Source organism: Canis lupus, chromosome 18 (genome assembly GCF_011100685.1).
Source record: "Canis lupus familiaris isolate Mischka breed German Shepherd chromosome 18, alternate assembly UU_Cfam_GSD_1.0, whole genome shotgun sequence".
In the NCBI taxonomy this organism is placed as follows: domain Eukaryota; kingdom Metazoa; phylum Chordata; class Mammalia; order Carnivora; family Canidae; genus Canis; species Canis lupus.
In genome coordinates, this window is record NC_049239.1 from 49,620,240 (window position 1) to 49,637,631 (window position 17,392).

Here is a 17,392-nt window from a genome sequence, read left to right on the forward strand (position 1 = left end):
AAAGGCCAACAACCTAGTAGAAAAATAGGCAAAATGTATGAGCAGTACACTGAGGAGAAATACAAATATTCCCCAAGTTTGCAAAAAGATTCTCAGCCTTACTCATAATGAAAAAAAAATACAAATTAAATGCACTAAGACAGTATTTTCACTTCTGGGACTGGAGAACTCATCCCAAGCAGGGGGGAGGGCAAACCAAGACAACTCCAAGGAGGGTGTAAGGATTAATTTATTGTTAACCTGACTAGGCCAAGGTCGGGGGGGGGGGGGGGGGGGGGGGGGGGGGGGAGACGATATCTGGTCCCACATGATTCTGGGTGTGCATATGAGTCTGCTTCTAGAGGAGATTAACATTTGATTCAGTGGATTAAGTAAATTAACCTACAGTAAAACTTGCAGGTGGAAGAACTGACTTTTGTGCAGTTAACCATTGCAGCAACTTCATTGCAGTTTATAAAGCAAAAGACAGGAAATGCAAAATGTCACAGGACACAAATAAATCATGGTAAAATAAACTATACGATGGAACACTGCGTACCTTCAAACAATATATAAAAGTTAAATGACCCCCCCACCATACTCCCTCTCTATGCAATTACAGGAAAATAACACCAAGACATCTTTTTTTAAAAATCTTTTTAAAAGATTTTTTTAAGATTTTATTTATTTATTCATGAGACACACACACACACACACACAGAGGCAGAGACACAGACAGAGGGAGAAGAGCAGTCTCCATGCAGGGAGCCCAATGCGGGACTGGATCCCTGGTTCTCCAGGATCACACCCTGGGCTGAAGGCAGCACTAAACCACTGAGCCACCCGGGGCTGCCCCCAACACATCTTTTAAAAGGAGAGGGCTATAGTAAACCATAGCAAGTTCCTTTTACACGAGAAAGAAGGGAATATATATATATACACTCTCATTTTTGGTTGCTGTTCATGATTTTTTAAAGTTTTAATTTAAAACTCTAGGAGTAAACATACATTGTAATATTAATTTCATGTATACAGTATAGTGATTCACCACATCCATACATCACCTGGTGCTCATCAGAAGTACCCTCCTTCATCCCCATCACTATTTCCCCACCCCCCCCACCACCTACCTCCCCTCTGTAACCAGTGTAATCAGTGTGTTCTCTACAGTTCAGAGTCTGTTTCTTGGTTTGCCTCTCTGTCTCTTTTCCCCTTTGCTCATTGTTTTGTTTCTCAAATTCCACATAGGAATGAAATCATATAGTATTTGTCACCCTCTGACTGATTTTGCTTAGCATAACACCCTCTAGTTCTAGCCACATCATTGCAAATGGCAAGATCTCATTCTTTTTTGATGGCTGATAATACTTTATTGTCTATATTCACCATATCTTCTTTATCCATTCATCAGTCAAGGGGCACTTGGGCTGTTGCCATAATTTGGCTATTATAGACAATGTGTTATAAATACTGGGGTGCATGTACCCCTTTGAATTCTGTATTTTTGTACCCTTTGGGTAAATACCCAGTACTGCCATTGCTAAATTATAGTTTTATTTTTAACTTTTTGAGGAAACTCCATTCTGTTTTCCAGAGTGGCTGTACCAGTTTGCACTCCCACCAACAGTGTACAACACTGTATCCTTGTATCTGTATCCTTGCCAACACCTGTTGTTCTTGTGTTGTTGATTTTAGCCATTCTGACAGGTGTGAGGCAATATATCATTGTAGTTTTTTTTTTTTGTTTGTTGTTTTTTTTTTTTTTTTTTTTTATTTATGATAGTCATACAGAGAGAGAGAGAGAGAGGCAGAGAGAGAGAGAGAGCAGAGAGCAGAGACAGAGGCCGAGGGAGAAGCAGGCTCCATGCACAGGGAGCCCGACGTGGGATTCGATCCGGGTCTCCAGGATCGCGCCTTGGGCCAAAGGCAGGCGCCAAACCGCTGCGCCACCCAGGGATCCCCCTCATTGTAGTTTTGATTCGCATTTCCCTGATGATAAGTAGCATACATGACTCATTTTGCTTGTTTTTTTCCCCCTTGTATTTTTATAAGGAAAATTGGAAGGATAATACAAGAAACCTAAGACTGATTACCTGTGTGTCAGATGGGGCAGATACCACTTTCCCTAGATCTTTTTAAAAATATTGATTTGATATTCAAACCACATTAGTGATCAGAGCATATTTCCCACTCAAAAAAATAAAATATCGGGATCCCTGGGGTGGCGCAGCGGTTTGGCGCCTGCCTTTGGCTCAGGCCGCGATCCTGGAGACCCGGGATCGAATCCCACGTCAGGCTCCAGGTGCATGGAGCCTGCTTCTCTCTCTGCTGTGTCTTTGCCTCTCTCTCTCTCTCTCTGAGTGTGACTATCGTAAATAAATAAATTAAAAAAAAAATTTAAAAAATAAAATAAAATAAAAAAATAAAATAAAATATCCCCTCCTCACCCACATGCAGTGCTTCTAGACAGTGCCCCAAGAGGGTGGCATTATTTTGTTCTATTTTGTTCATCTGTTGTATGTCCCCAGCCTGAGAAAGGTGAGGCACACAGCAGGTGCTTAAGAAACGCATTTGGGATGAATGGTTGAAGAGAGTGAGATTGGAAACCAAGTAAAAGCGAGAAACAACAGGGACGCCTGCGTGGCTCAGCAGTTGATTGTCTGTTTTGACTCAGCGTGATCCTGGGGTTCTGGGACCGAGTCCTGCATCGGAGTTCCCACAAGGAGCCTGCTTCTCCCTGCTTATGTCTCTTCCTCTCTCTCTCTCTCTGTGTCTCTCATGAATAAATAAATAAAATCTTTAAAAAAATACACAAGAAACAACAGAGAATGCTTGAAATAGATAAAGGTGCATTCAAATTGTATAATATCATAAAGCAGTGAAGGACGTAGGTCCAGACCAACTGATTTCCAAAATGTACTGTGAAGGGGGAGGGTAGGAAGCAAGTTCCAGAACCGTATACACAACTTAGTTTGGTGTCACTAAAAGAGAGCTCTAAAATAAAACTGTGTATTTCTAGATATACATAAGGTGATGATGTAAGAAGTGCAAAAAGTCTGGAAGAAGATCTTCCAACACTAAGGATGTTGGTTACTTCTAGAGAGGGGAGTTGGATGGAGGTGGGAAGGGAGGGGACGAAGGGGCTTCCAGGCAGCTTCCATTTATCCCCAAGAGAATCCATCCGTTGGGGAAAATGAATAATGTTAAATTAAAAGAGAAGATGAGCACTTCATAGGCCCTACTCTACGACTTTCATTTTGTGAAAAGCAGGAAAGGAGGGTCTTAAGATCTATAGAAAGCAGCACAAAGGACAGAAAGGAGGGGCGCCTGGGTGGCTCATCCCTTAAGCAGGTTAAGCATCAGACTCTAGGCTTCCCCTCAGTTCCTCGCTGTCCTGGGAGGAGCCCTGCTTCCCCTCGGGGCTCCCTGTGAGCCGCCGGGAGGTGCCCTCTCTGCACTCCCCCCACCCATACTCCCTCTCGCTAAAATAACTAATAAGTTCTTAAAAAAGAAAGAAAGAGAGAAACGAAGGAAGGTAGGAAGGAAGGAAGAGAGGGAGGAAGAAAAGACCCACCAGAAAGGAAATACCCCCCAGCGTTAGGCCCTGAGATTCCAGGCAACCTTGTAAAGCTTTTTATTTTCATTTGACGGTTCAGTGTTTCCTGCGCTTCCACGACGAACGCACTTTACTGTGTGATTCGAAAACGTGATGAGGACGGACCAGAGCAGCGATGCGCGGCGCCCACCCCGACCCTGCGCCGCCAGCCGCGCCGCCCCCGGGCGGGGACCCGAGCTCGGGCCCTCGCTCCCCGGGCCGCGCCGCCCCCCTCCCCCTCCCCCCTCCCCTCCCCCCCCCTCCCCCCACCCACACACTCGAAGCGCTAACCAGCTGCCCAGCGCGACCCTGGGACGCAAATGGAGCTGTGGGTGGGCCCCGGGGGGATGGGTGGGGGGCGTGGGCGCCCTCCCCTGCCCCCAGGACCCCCGGCACCCAGGCGGGCTGCTGCGTCGGTGGGTCCCCCTCCGCCGCCGTCGTTTCCGCGTCCCGCCCCCCGCCGAACTTCCCCCTCCCCTGCCGTCCAAAGCGAGTGATCGCAAGGAAATCGCTCGTCTGGCAGCCAATGAGCGTCCAGGCAATTTCCCTCTTTCCCATTCCACACCAGTCTTGGCGGGTTGGCCCGCCCGGCAGGGGACCCGGGGGCTGTTCCGGATCAGGGTCGCGGACCTTAGGGAAGGTGGAGTGTCCTGCATCCCAGACCTATTGGAAGACCCGGAAGAAGGGGTTCATCAGTCTCTGGGAGAAATCTGGGGAGGGAAATCTTGGAGCAGGTGGTATCTGACTTTGAAGGAGAAGTGAAATTTTTCCATAAAGGAAAAGAAGACCGGGCTGTATTTCAGGGTCAAGTTCAGAGTGGGAGCTGGGCTCCTGCAACCTCCAGGCATTGGAAGCTGATGTGTGGGTGCTCTAGGCATCCGCCAAAATGTCCCTTTGACACACAATGGAATATCCAGCCACAAAAGGGAAAGAAGTCCTGATACCTGCAAAGACAAAGATGAACCATGAAAACACGAAAGGAGCCTGACACCAAGATCACATAGTGCTGGATTTCATTCATATGAAACATCCAGAGTAGGCAAAGCTGTAGAGGTAGAAAGTAAAGTAGTGCTTGCCAGGAGGCAGCAGGTATGAGAGGAGCACTGCTACTGGGAATGGGGTTTCTTTTAGGAGGGGATTTGTGGGAAATGTTCTGGAATTGCATCATGGTGGTGGTTGCGCAACCTCTTGTATATATTAAAAACCACTGAATTGTATACTTTAAAAGGATGAATGTTATAGCACGTGAGTCATATCTTAGGTTTCTTTTGGGGGGGAGCACTCGCAGGGGGCAGGGAGGGGCAGAGGGAAAGAGAGAGAGAGTCCTAAGCAGTCTCCTCCGCACTCTACATGGAGCCTGACTTGGGGCTCGATCTCAGCACCCTGAGATCACACCCTGAGCCAAAATCAAGAGTCGGATGCTTAACCATCTGAGCCACCCAGGTGGCCTTATAGCGTAGATTTTTTTAAATGGGGGAGGGTTATGAGCAGAACCCCAGGTGGATGCAGCATTGGCCTGGCTGCTGCCCGTTTTGCAACAGAGGAAAGTGTACCAGCTCTGGGCCACGCAGTGGGCAGGGCTGCAGCTAAGCCAGAACTCAGGTGCCCTGTGAGCATTTTCTCTGGAGTCAGGACTAGGTTTGATTTACCGCATCTCCCTTCCTAACGTCTAGCTCATGGCTGTGCACAAAGACAAGCGGTGAGTGGGGAAGGCACCCTGAGCAGGGAACAGTAGGAACAGATGCCCAGGCTGGAAGTGGAGTGAAGTCTTGAGGGAAGGAGCACAGAATTCATCGAGGCTTGTTTTTTTTGTTTTGCTTTTTTTAAAGATTTATTTATTTATTCATGATAGACACATAGAGAGAGAGGCGGAGACACAGGCAGAGGGAGAAGCAGGCTCCATGCAAGGAGCCCAACGTGGGACTCGATCCCACGACTCCAGGATCACGCCCTGGGTCGAAGGCAGGCGCCAAACCACTGAGCCACCGAGGGATCCCCTGTTTTTTTGTTTTTTAAATATTTTATTTAGGGATCCCTGGGTGGCTCAGCAGTTTAGTGCCTGCCTTTGGCCCAGGGCATGATCCTGGCTGGAGTCCCGGGATCGGGTCCCACATCAGGCTCCCTGCATGGAGCCTGCTTCTCCCTCTGCCTGTATTTCTGCACCCCGCCCCCCGTCTCTCATGAATAAATAAATAAAATCTTTTTAAAAAATAATAAAGATTTATTTATTTATTTATTTAGAGCCCAAGAGAGAGCACCAGCAGCGGGGGCGACAGGCAGACAGAGAGGGAGACACAGGTTCACCACTGAGCAAGGAGCCTGGTGCAGGTCTTGATTGCAGGACCAGCCCAGGACCCCGGGATCATGATCTGAGCTGAAGGCAGACAGCTGCCTGAGCCTCCCAGGCGCCCCTTCATTGAGGCTTGTAAGCACAGCCTGGGTGGCTCCTTAAGTACAGATTTAGGAAGGCCTTCAAAGCAGGCCCAGTTTCATGGGTGTGCCACCCATGCTGTTACAAGAGCCAGCAATCAGAGTGGCCCTGTGGTTGGTTTAATGCTCAGCTGTCACCGTCCTCAAATGCTTTTTTTTTTTTTCTTTTTTTTTAAATTTTTATTTATTTATGATAGTCACAGAGAGAGAGAGAGGCACAGAGACACAGGCAGAGGGAGAAGCAGGCTCCATGCACCGGGAGCCCGACGTGGGATTCGATCCCGGGTCTCCAGGATCGCGCCCTGGGCCAAAGGCAGGCGCCAAACCGCTGCGCCACCCAGGGATCCCCGTCCTCAAATGCTTAATCATTTTCAAACAAGAATCTCTGCATGTTCATTTTGCCTTGGACCTGACAAATTATGCATCTAGGTCTGCCTGAGGCCACAGGGTGCATCAAAGTTGTTGTGACTCAGAAGGTGACCTTAGGCACACCACGAAGAAGGACAGACAGGAATGAAAGTTTAAAGATTCTTGAGGAAGAATTTGTGATGGGTTGAGGACATGGAAAGAAGGGCCCACTGGGAAGGGCATGCGGGAGCTCATACCCATCTACCCACCCATCTATCCACCCATTTACCCATCCATCCACCCATCTACTCACCTATCAATCATTCAGCTAACATTTCTGAGACCCAAGATGAGTTAGGTGGGGTTACAAAGGTTTCTACCTTTAGGAACTTATGCTCCATTGAAAATATAAGCTAGCCTTACCTACCCCATGCTAGGTCATGCACCCTGGGTCCCCCTCCTTGTTTTTTCTCCTTTGCCCTTTCTTTTCACACAAAAGAGTGAATTTGCTGCTTGTCTGCTTCTCCCACCAGAATGAGGGCTCCTGAGGACAGGGCTTGGTTTAAAGGCTCTATTACTGCAGAGTTCCAGTATCTAGAACAATCCTGGCACATTGGAGGTGCTCAGTACATATTTGTCTGATGAATGAATGAATGAATGAATGAATGAATGAATGAAGAATGAATGAATATGGTTCAGATCAGGGCTGGATTCAGATTTTTTTTGAGAGAGAGAGAGAGTGAGAGAGAGAGAGAGACCACATGCACAAGCAGAAGAGGAGTGAGAGCCAGAGGGAGAGAGAGAGAGAAAATCTTAAGCAGACTCCACCCCCAGCACAGAGCCTGATGTGGAACCTGATCCCAGGACCCTGAGATCATTACCTGGGCTAAAATCAAGAGTTGCCCACTTAACCAATTGAGCTACCCAGGAGCCCCTAGATTCAGATCTTTTGAAAGCCCTCCTTGCTAAAAGGATTAGGGTGACTTCCTCATATGTAATTTAAAAGATACATACTAAAATGAGTATAAGAAAATCCTTCAGAGTTTTAATTTTCCCCTTGGTGGTTATTTGCTGCTTTCTTGGACATAAGAAATATAACACACACACACACACACACACACACACACACACCTATTTTCTCTGTGTCCCTGCTCCACTGGCCCCTGAAACTTGCCTTTCTTCCTGGTGGGTAGCTCAGCCCTATCATTTCACCTGGGGAGGGCCCCTCTGGTGAGGATTTGGGAGGATCAGAATGGGGTGTAGTGTGGCCGGGTGGGGGCTCACAGGGGAGCAAAGCTGGTGACGGAGGCAGGGCCAAAGCAAGAGGCTTGGAGCCATATCTAGGTTGAAAGGCAGATGGAGGTGAGCCAGAGAAGGCATCTGAGAACAGGTCCCAGCGGAGGAGGAAAACCTGGGACCAGAGTGACTCACAGGTTACAGGAGGAGAAGGCTCCCGGGAGAGGAAGATGAGGCAATAGTGAAATGTAGCACAGGCTTCCAACAGGATGGGATCTAGAGAAGGAGGCAACTGTGGTTTGCCAAGTGGCCTCTGCTGGTCCAGGGAGCTTGTGGGTCACCACAGTCACTAATGAGCTTCGGGAGGACTCGTGCTGGAGGTGAAGGACAAGATGCAGGATGAAGGGGCCCCTGAGGATCTCACATTCTGCAGTCACTCCCGGTTAGCTTGTTGCCTGGCATACAGCAGGTGCTCAATAGATTCTTAAAAGTTCTCCCACCCCTCCGAGATGAGTTGGTGTATTTGACCCTCCTTTTATTTTTTTATTTTTTAAAGATTTTATTTATTTATTCAGGAGACACACACACACAAAGAGAGAGAGAGAGAGGCAGAGACACAGGCAGAGGGAGAAGCAGGCTCCATGCAGGGAGCCCGATGTGGGACTTGATCCCGAGATTCCAGGATCAGGCCCTGGGCCGAAGGCTGCGCTAAACCACTGAGCCACCCAGGCTGCCCGACCCTCCTTTTATAAATGAAGAGGGCCTGCTAGGGACAGGAGGGGACAGGCCTGGGGGGCAGAAATTGGGGCAGGGCAGTGACCTGAGGCCCAGACGGTTTGTGGAGCATGGAAAGCAGATATGCTTGCTCTGGCTTAAACCTAGAATCTTCAAGTGTTTCCTGCTTGGGATAAGGACCAAAGGAACGTGTCATTGGACTCGGCAGAGCCAGTGCTTTTCTCAGGCCTTGATATTTGCAGTCATCCTAGGTCTTTTTTAAAGGAAAAGAAAATATGGAATACATTGGAAATGTGAGGATAACACCATGTATGAGTAGGAAGGTGCAGTACAAGCTGGAGGTCCTGTACAAATGGTCCCACGGTTTACCAGCTGCCCTGTGCTGCTCCAGGGGGCTCGTGGGTGTGGGTGCCCCCAACTCTTTCCCAGCAAGGTCTCCCCTAGTGTTGCATTGCTGCAGAAACGCAGGAGGATGCTATGGGCAAAAAAAGAGGTCCAAGCTGCTATCTCAATGTCTCTGCCTCTAAGAAGTTTGACCCTGGGTGGCCTGAGAAGTGAGCCCATTTATAACAAGAGACCCCAGAGTCCTAGGAATGTTTGAAGGCCCTCCTCTCTCATCCTTCATTCTCTGAGACGCTTTGTACCAAGTGTCAGCTCTCGGAAAGGCATCCGGCTCTCATGCACAGTAATGTGTGTCGGATAGGATTTTCAGTAAGTCAAAAACAGGACTCTCAAATACAAAGTGAGCAAATGTCAAAGATTTAAATTTATCAGTGAAGGAAAGAAAAAAATAAATAAATAAATTTATCAGTGAAGGACCCAACAGGATGGTGGGAGGAGGAGGATTCTAGAGGCTGAGTCCAGAAGTTCTGACAGAGGAGAAAGCTGGAACATGATGGCTAGGGAACTATTTCGACTCTGTGAGTTAACAGAAAGTATGCATAGGGGCTCTGCCCACCCCCCCACCCACTCCAGCCCCTGCCCCACAGAGCTCCTGAAATCCTTGCAAACTCCTAAGCAATAAGAGCGCTGGCACCATCTGTCCAGGCGACTCTGGGGGGACCCCGGGCTGGGGGCTGGTCAGCAAAAAGACCAAGTCAGTATGAGAAGCTTGAAATTCTTGGCTGCCCCCTAGCCCCATTCTTCAGAAAAACAGAGAGGGGCTGGAAATGGAGTTAGCAATCCCTCATGCCTACATGAGGGAGCCTCCAAGACACCCCAATAGCACAGGCTGGTGAATGTACCCACGCTTGGAGAGTGATGCATGCCAAAGCCATGGAGACAGAAGCTCCAGACTTGCCCTATGTGCCTCCACTGGGCTGTTCATCAGCATCTTTTGTCATATCCTCTAATAACCAGCAAGTCTAAGTAAGTGTGTCCCTGAGTTCTGTGAGCCACTCCAGCAAATTCCTTGGACTCCAGGAGGGGTCTTTGGAACCCCTGTAGAGGGTTGGCCAGAGCACACATAACAACCTGCTATCTGAAGTGGTGGGCACAGGGGAGCCTTTGGTGAGGATCAAGCCCTTAGCCTGTGGGATCTGACGCTATCTGGGTAGACCATGTCAGAATGGAGTTGAATTCCTAGACACCCTGCAGGTGTCTGAGAATAGCCTATTGCTGTGGGAAAAACCTCCCCGTGTTTGGTGACTAGAAGTATCAGAAGTGAAGTGCTATGATGGTGAGTAGATGAGTTCACAGAGCAAACAGACACAGGGCAGGAAGAGCTGCGTTTTCCCTACACAGGAAGGTGGAAAAAAAATCTGAAGTTTATCCTAAGTAGGTACAAAACTCCTTAACATCCTATCAGGGCAATGAAAGCATACCTTTGAGTCTCTTTTCTTCTTTTCTTTTTTTCTTTCTTTTCTTTTCTTTTCTTTTCTTTCCTTTCCTTCCTTCCCTTTCCTTCCCTTCCCTTCCCTTTCCCTTCCCTTCCCTTCCCTTCCCTTCCCTTCCCTTCCCTTCCCTTCCCTCCCCCTTCCCTCCCTCCCTCCCTCCCTCCCTCTCTTCCTTTCTTCCTTTTTCTAAAATTTTGTTTATCTGACAGGGGCAGGCACAAGCAGGGGGAGCAGCAGAGGGAGAGGGGAGAAGCAGGCTTCCCAGCGAGCAGGGAGCCCTGACACGGAGCTCTGATCCAGGACCCCAGATCATGACCTGAGCCGAAGGGTCAGACACTTCACCGACTGAGCCACCCAGGTGCCCTGGAATACTGTTTTTTTTCTAACTTTTTTTTTTCCTTCGCATCTAATGCAAAGGATTTCTGTTGGACAAAAAATCTACTGGTTAACACATAGAATCTTCATAGAGTCTGTGGCCTGGTCGAGATACGTTTCCCCAGAGAAGAAGCAAATCCTTGGATGGGCCAGTTAGACAACAAGCCCATGAAATAATATTCAAATACCCTTTTGCCTTGTTGCCACATTTCAGATTATTTTCTTAACCTGTGTGAGTCAGGAGTTTGTAAATGGCTTTGGGAGGTTCAAGAATTAAATTATTTACCATGGTTTACATGCGTGCATTTTTTCTGGGGAAAAGGTTGTAGCTGCCAGTAGATTCTCACTAGTGACCCTCCCAGCATAAAAGCCACTGACCCAAGGCGCTAGCTGCCCATCTTCTTCTCCCTCCAAAGCGGGGGGAATTTCCTTCTTGACACAGAAGTCTTCTGCTAATGCTCTCACTTGGATTTCTAGGCACCTACTTGCAGGCGCTGTGGGGCAGGGGGGTCAGTCACCTCTTCCCTATATTTGAGGGTCCCAGTGTCCAGGCTGGTGCAGTTCCAGCTAGGGACAGTCAAGCTGTCAACTTCCAGGAGTACCCACTGAGCTGTCACCAGCTTTGTGACCAGCACGCTGCTCTGGTCCCACTACAAGCTCAGGGTCCAGGCCCCAGTGCACACTCTCCAGGCAGGCTGGGCTAGTTTGCGCAGACCTCGGACATGACCGGGATCTGAAGTCCGAATGGTGGCCCTTGAACTCTTCTGACATTTTCCATAAAGAGTTCCCAGATTTATTTAAAATAAACTCTACAGTTCAAGAAGCCCAACTTTTTTATCCATGGCTGGCAAGTAATGCATCGGGTCTTGGCAGTCTGGACTTTGGAATAAACATCTGTTGAAAGAGTGGATGTGCCTCATGCTGATCGCAAGCTCTGGCTGACAATCATATCTGCATTTCTGATGACTAAACCAGGAAATAAGTTATTCATTGACTACATTTTATTGTTTATAAACAAAAGCTTTTATTATTTTTTTAAAGATTTTATTTATTTATTTGACACAGAGAGAGAGCACAAGCAGGGGGAGCAGCAGGCAGATGGAGAGGTAGAAGCAGGCTCCTAGTAGGAGGAGGGAGGCTGATGAGGGGCTTGATCCCAGGACCCCGGAGATCATGACCTGAGCCCAAGGCAGACGCTTCACTGACAGAGCCACCCTGGTGCCCCTTAATTTTTAATTTTTGAAATTGAGGCCTACCATGCAGGTAGCAAGAACAGTAAGTGCATAATCTGAGGGATATAGAGCCCTGCATTTTCATATTACTCCACTGAGCCCGCCCGTGGCCTCCTTACTCTGTTTCTCAGTCACCCATCACTGCAATTATTATGCACATTTGTTATAGAAATCATACAGCAAGGGCAGCTGGGTGGCTCAGTCAGTTGGGTGTCTGCCTTCAGCTCAGGTAATGATCTCAGGGTCCTGGGATTGAGTCCCATGCCGGACTCCCTGCTTAGTGGAGCCTGCTTCTCCCTCCACCGTCCCCATACTTGTGCTCTCTCTTTCTACCAAATAAATAAACAACAAATAAATCATATACATATAAATATTTTGTGTGTTTGTTTGGTTTTCTTTTATATGATATAAGATCTGTAGGATCCATCCACTTGTGTGTTAGCACTCTATTCTTTTTTTTTTTTTTTTTTTTAAGATTTTATTTATTTATGAGAGACACAGAGAGAGGCAGAGACACAGGCAGAGGGAGAAGCAGGTTCCCTGTAGGGAGCCCGATGTGGGATTTGATCCCGGATCCCAGATGCCCTGAGCTGAAGGCCAGATGCTCAGCCACTGGAACCATTCAGGTGTCCTTTAATCATTTTTTTGTTGCTCCTTATTGCTTTACTATATGGAGAAATCACAATATATTTATCCATTCTATGTTGATGGCCCCATGGGTTGTTTCTGGATTTTTGTCCATTGAGTGAAACTTCTTTTTTTTTTTTTTTAAGATTTATTTATTTACTTGAGAGAGAGAGAGAGAACGAGCACAGAGGGAGAGGGAGAAGCTGACGCCCCACTGAGCAAGAGAGTCACCAAGTCCCAAGGGTGGGACTTGATCCCAGGGACCCGAGATCGTGACCTGAGCTGAAGACAGATGCCCAACCGCTTGAGCCATCCAGGCACCCCTAAGTGAAATTTCTGCAAACATTCTTGTACCAGACGTCTTTGCACAGACATGTGCTCTTATTCTCTTCAGTGATACTCAGGAGCAGGATTACTGACTGGGTCATAGGGCAAGCCTATTCAAATAAGAATACCCTTTGGTTGTTACTAGGAGTTCCTGTCACTAGCACATGGTCGAGCTGTGTCTGAAACAGTTTGCTTGCACCTGCATGCTTTACCTCATTTTGTCCTTACCAAACTCCCAGCGATGCTGGCTGAGCAAATATTATTGCCACTTGACGTGGGACTGCTATTATTTGCCCACTACTGACAGCAGCTCAAGGTTCAAGTTCAGAGGGTTTCAAAGCACTGGAGAGGAGAGAGAAGCACAGAACTCCGGATTACAAAATTGTTTCCTATGGGAAGTGAGAGCTAAATTCTAGAAAATCCCACATGTTTTGGTATCAGAACCTGTTGGGAGCTGCCAGCAATGAATAAGGCTGGCAGGAGAGTGGGACTCAGCCGTGCTCTTGGCAGCCCAAGAGGGCCTACAAGCTTTTTTTTTTTTTAAGATTTTATTTATCATTCATGAGAGACACACAGAGATAGGCAGAGACACAGGCAGAGGGAGAAGCAGGCTCCATGCAGGGAGCCTGACATGGGACTTGATCCCAGGTCTCCAGGATCAGGCCCTGGGCTGAAGGCGGAGCTAAACCGCTGAGCCACCCACCGCTGCCCCAGGCCTTACAAGTTTTGTATTACAATTGTTGTGCTATTTTAGGTTGGCCAATGGTATTCTTGGTATGTTGGTGTGTGTATGTGTGTGTGTGTGTGTGTGTGTGTTAGGGGGATGTGTTTTTATTTATTATTATTATTTTTTAAAATTTATTTATTTATTCATGAGAGACATAGAGGCAGAGGACACAGGCAGAGGGAGAAGCAGGCTCCCTGCAGGGAGCCCGATGTGGGACTGGATCCTGGATCCTGGGATCATGACCTGAACCGAAGGGTGGCGCCCAACCACTGAGCCATCCAGGTGTCCCACAGGGGAATATGTTTTTAAAAAAAGAACTTTTGTCTTTTAGAAATCTGTACTCAAGAACAGGTAGACAGAACAGTAGGATTTCTGGATTTGCTTTAAAGAAATCCAGAGGCAGTGGCAGGGGTAGACAAAACAAGCTTGGCCCTCACTTGATAATTGTTGAAACTGTTTTGCTTGGTTATCCAGGAGTTTATTGATTTCATTAACTTTTATATGCTTGAATTTTTTCATAAAAAGATATTTTTCGGGCAGCCCGGGGGGCTCAGCTGTTTAGTGCCGCCTTCAGTCCAGGGTGTGATCCTGGAGACCCGGGATCGAGTCCCACGTCGGGCTCCCTGCATGGAGCCTGCTTCTCCCTCTGCCTGTGTTTCTGTCTCTGTCTCTCTCTCTGTGTCTCTCATGAATAAATAAAGAAACCTGAAAAAAAAAAAAGATATTTTCAGAGTAAAAAAAGGGGGGGTTTCTTAGTGATAATAAAGACAGTACATGCATTTTTTAAAAAAAAGGTTTCTGTATAGCCACAATAGGCAGCTGCTATAGTATGTTCCATTCAAACTGGGGAAGAATTGAAAAAAGAACAAAAACAGAAACGGACCTTGAGAAAGATTACTCTAGTTTCTGAGGCCGACTCTGGGATATTTTTGGCCGAAAGAGAACACAGGATTCAAAGGCCCGGAGCTTCCCCAGAGGCCTAGTTCCTGGGCTTTTTATTAATAGTGGCTTGCTAAGCGGCCCTGGGGAGCTGCAGTCTCGGGGAGCAGAGCACAGGAGGAGAATGAGGCCTCCATGCTCTGGCTGGAACTGCTGGCAGGCGTGGGCTTCCTTACCGTGGCCCAAGAGCCCAGTCACTGGGGCACAGGTGACTGTAGCGACCTTGGTGGCCCCATGGACGGCAGTCCTGCCTTTGCCCCTGCCTCACCCGGCCTGCAAGGTGACACGGGGACCGTGCGCAGGGAGGTGTGTAAGGTCAAGGCCACAGAGCCCTGGGAAACATACACAGCGCAGGGCTGATCCCAGAGGGGAGCACCATGGGACTTAAGTGAGGAAGAAAGTGACCTTGGGCTGGGACCTGCAGACCGCCAGCTGTTGTGTTCCAGGGAAAGGAGAGGGAAGAGCATTTGAGACAAGCCTGGAAAGCCTACTTGCCATGATTGTGGAGTAGAGGATGCAGGTCTCTGCAGGTGTGCCCTGGCCCAGCCCACCTGCTTTGGCAGGCTGCGAAATCTGGAGGGGAGGGGTGGGGGGGTGTCGCAGCCTGGGATCCCTGGTGGGCAAGATGGGAGCCGGCAGTGGCGGGAAATCTCTAACTTCTAACTTCAGAGAAATGCAAATTAAAATAAATAGCATTATCTACACGCTCTCCTTTAGGACTGAGAAACATGAAGAGAGCGGATAGAGACAGACAGCACTGATGGTCCCTAGAGACAGGACTCCCCTCCCATGCCTGGGTAGGAATAGATAGATGCCAGTAAGCTTCTTTGGGGCGGCTCTGCAAGTGACACCAATGTCACCAAAATGTCACAGGTGCCTGCCCTTTGACTCAGTTGCTTCACTACTAGGGATCTACAGAGAGAAATCAGAGCTCAGAGAGGCCCACTCACAGCCAGTGCAGCTTTATTTATACCCGCAATGGTGAAAAGGGGCTCTAAGGGCCGTGGGGCGCGTTCATCACCGAGACAGAGGAGGTCATCTCTGTATCTCCACAGGGAACCGTCGTCCAAGGGGGGAGCCAAGTGAAAACAAGAGTGTCACAAACAGCACAGATCCTGTGACTTCACTTCAAACAGCCTGGAGAGCGCACACCAACAGTTAACTGTAGTAGCAGCAGTGACGGGGGCGGGAACAAGAGAGAACTTTCATTTTCTCTTCTAAACCTTCCAGTGGTAACCACCAAAGGATACAGGCAGAAAGATGGAGGCAAGCATGGCCTTTTCATTGCCCAAAGAAGTCACTGAGCTCTAGGAGAGCCGGGTCTCTGTTCATAAACCTGGGGCCTTTACGGAGAACCTGTTACCTGCAGGGCCACCAGCTAGAGGGAAGGGAAGGCGCGGGGCGGGGCGGGGCGGGGCGGGGGGAACCGCTGCGCCCCTGACCTGAGCGCCCTGCGGCAGCTGCCGGCCCAGGCCCCGGGGTTCCGCCCACGCAAGGGTCTCTGGGTCACTCTGTCCCCACTACCAGCCAGGTCTTTCCTGGCACCTACACTGCTTTAGGCGCCTGAATGATTAATTTGCCAAATCTTACCAAAGCCCCCGAGGGAGGTGTTTTTCTCCCGGTTAGATGAGGAGGAAGAGGCCTTCTCAGAAGGGTCGCGGGAACTCGCAGCAGCGGGTTGGCTCCGCGAGCCACGCGGCCTCCGGCTTCGCCTGAGCTGTCACTCCGGGGACAATGTCCGATTTGGGGATTTGGGGGCGACGGCTCTGGAGTTAGACTTGGCTCCAGCGTCGGGTCCATTTTCTCAGCCATATGGTCATGCGCGAGTTAGTGATCCTTTCTGCAGCCCCGGCCGGGATCGGCTATTTATGGGGGCGCTTTGCGGATTAGAGGCGGCAATGGCTGTGGAGGGCTCGCGTGAACCCCGCACCCTGCTAAGCACTTTTACGGGCTTGGCCCACGGGAGTTGGCCCATTTTTCAGATGAAAACCGAGTCTCCGGGCTGAGGATTCTCGCCCCGGGCCCCAGGCTGGCAGAGGCGTTGGCCGCGTGCCCCCAGCAGCCTCAGTTTCCTCACCCGACACGCTCCCGGGGGAGCTGCGGAGGCCCCGCCCCGCCCCGGTCCCGCCCCCCCCGCGGCCCCCCCCTCCGCCCGCCCCGCGCGGGGAGTCTCAGCCCCGCCCGCACCGCAGCCCCGCACGCTCCAGCCAATCGGCGGCGTGCGGCGTCGGGTGCACTCGGCCTCGCCCGCGGCCCTCCAGCCCCCGGCTCTCGCTCGCTGAGCGCTCAGTGCGCCGCCGCCTCCGCCGCCTCCCGCCGCCGCCGCCGCGCCTCCGTTCGCTGACTCGGTAAGGCTGGGCCGAGGCTGCGCCCGCGGACGGCGCGCGGGCCTGCGGGCTGCGGCGGGCTCGGGGGGGGCGCGCGGGGACTGCCCCGGGTCCCGACCCAGGCGGGGGCGGGGGGCCCCCGCGGCGCGGAGGGGAACCCCCAGCATCCCTCCACCCGGACGGCGGGTTTCGCCGGGAGCCCGAAACGCGAGCGCGGCAGGGACTCCTCACCTCCCGCCCCGGATCGGATCGCGGGGGGCGGGGGGCGTCCGCCGGGGGCCGGTGTGCGCGCGAGTCCCCGGTGCGGGTCCGGTGCGGGCCGCGAGAGGGATGCTCAGCCCCCGGACTTGGCAGGATGCGCCAAGCCCGGGACTAGCAGGGCCACTGGCTTCTTTGCTCGCTCCTCTCCCCGTCCTCCTCCCGGGAGTGGATTGGGTGTGAGGGTACGCCCGAGGGTCGGCCCGCCGGCGGGTGCGGTGCCGGAGCTGGAGGGATGCGCGGGTCTCCGGATTTGGCTGGATGCCCCCGGCCCGGGGCCACGAGGGGCGCCGGCTCCCACATCCGCTCATCCCACCCTTCTCTTAGGAATGGTTTGGGCGTGGGGGTCCGTCCGAGGGGCGGCGAGGCTGCAGGACGGATGCTCGGCCTTCTGGACTTGGCTGGGCGCCGTCCACCCGCTC

At 50.5% G+C, this 17,392-nt stretch overlaps 1 protein-coding gene and 1 long non-coding RNA gene across 2 annotated transcripts in view; one reads left to right on the top strand and one right to left on the bottom strand.

Moving 5' to 3' along the window:
- Positions 1-17,392, top strand: part of CPT1A (carnitine palmitoyltransferase 1A) — a 104,844-nt gene that overhangs the window by 31,419 nt on the left and 56,033 nt on the right.
- LOC119877245 lies at positions 15,332-16,093 on the bottom strand. The gene is made up of 2 exons (XR_005373571.1): positions 15,976-16,093; positions 15,332-15,522 (listed from the first exon to the last, which is right to left on the bottom strand). It is a non-coding gene; the product is annotated as an uncharacterized LOC119877245 (long non-coding RNA).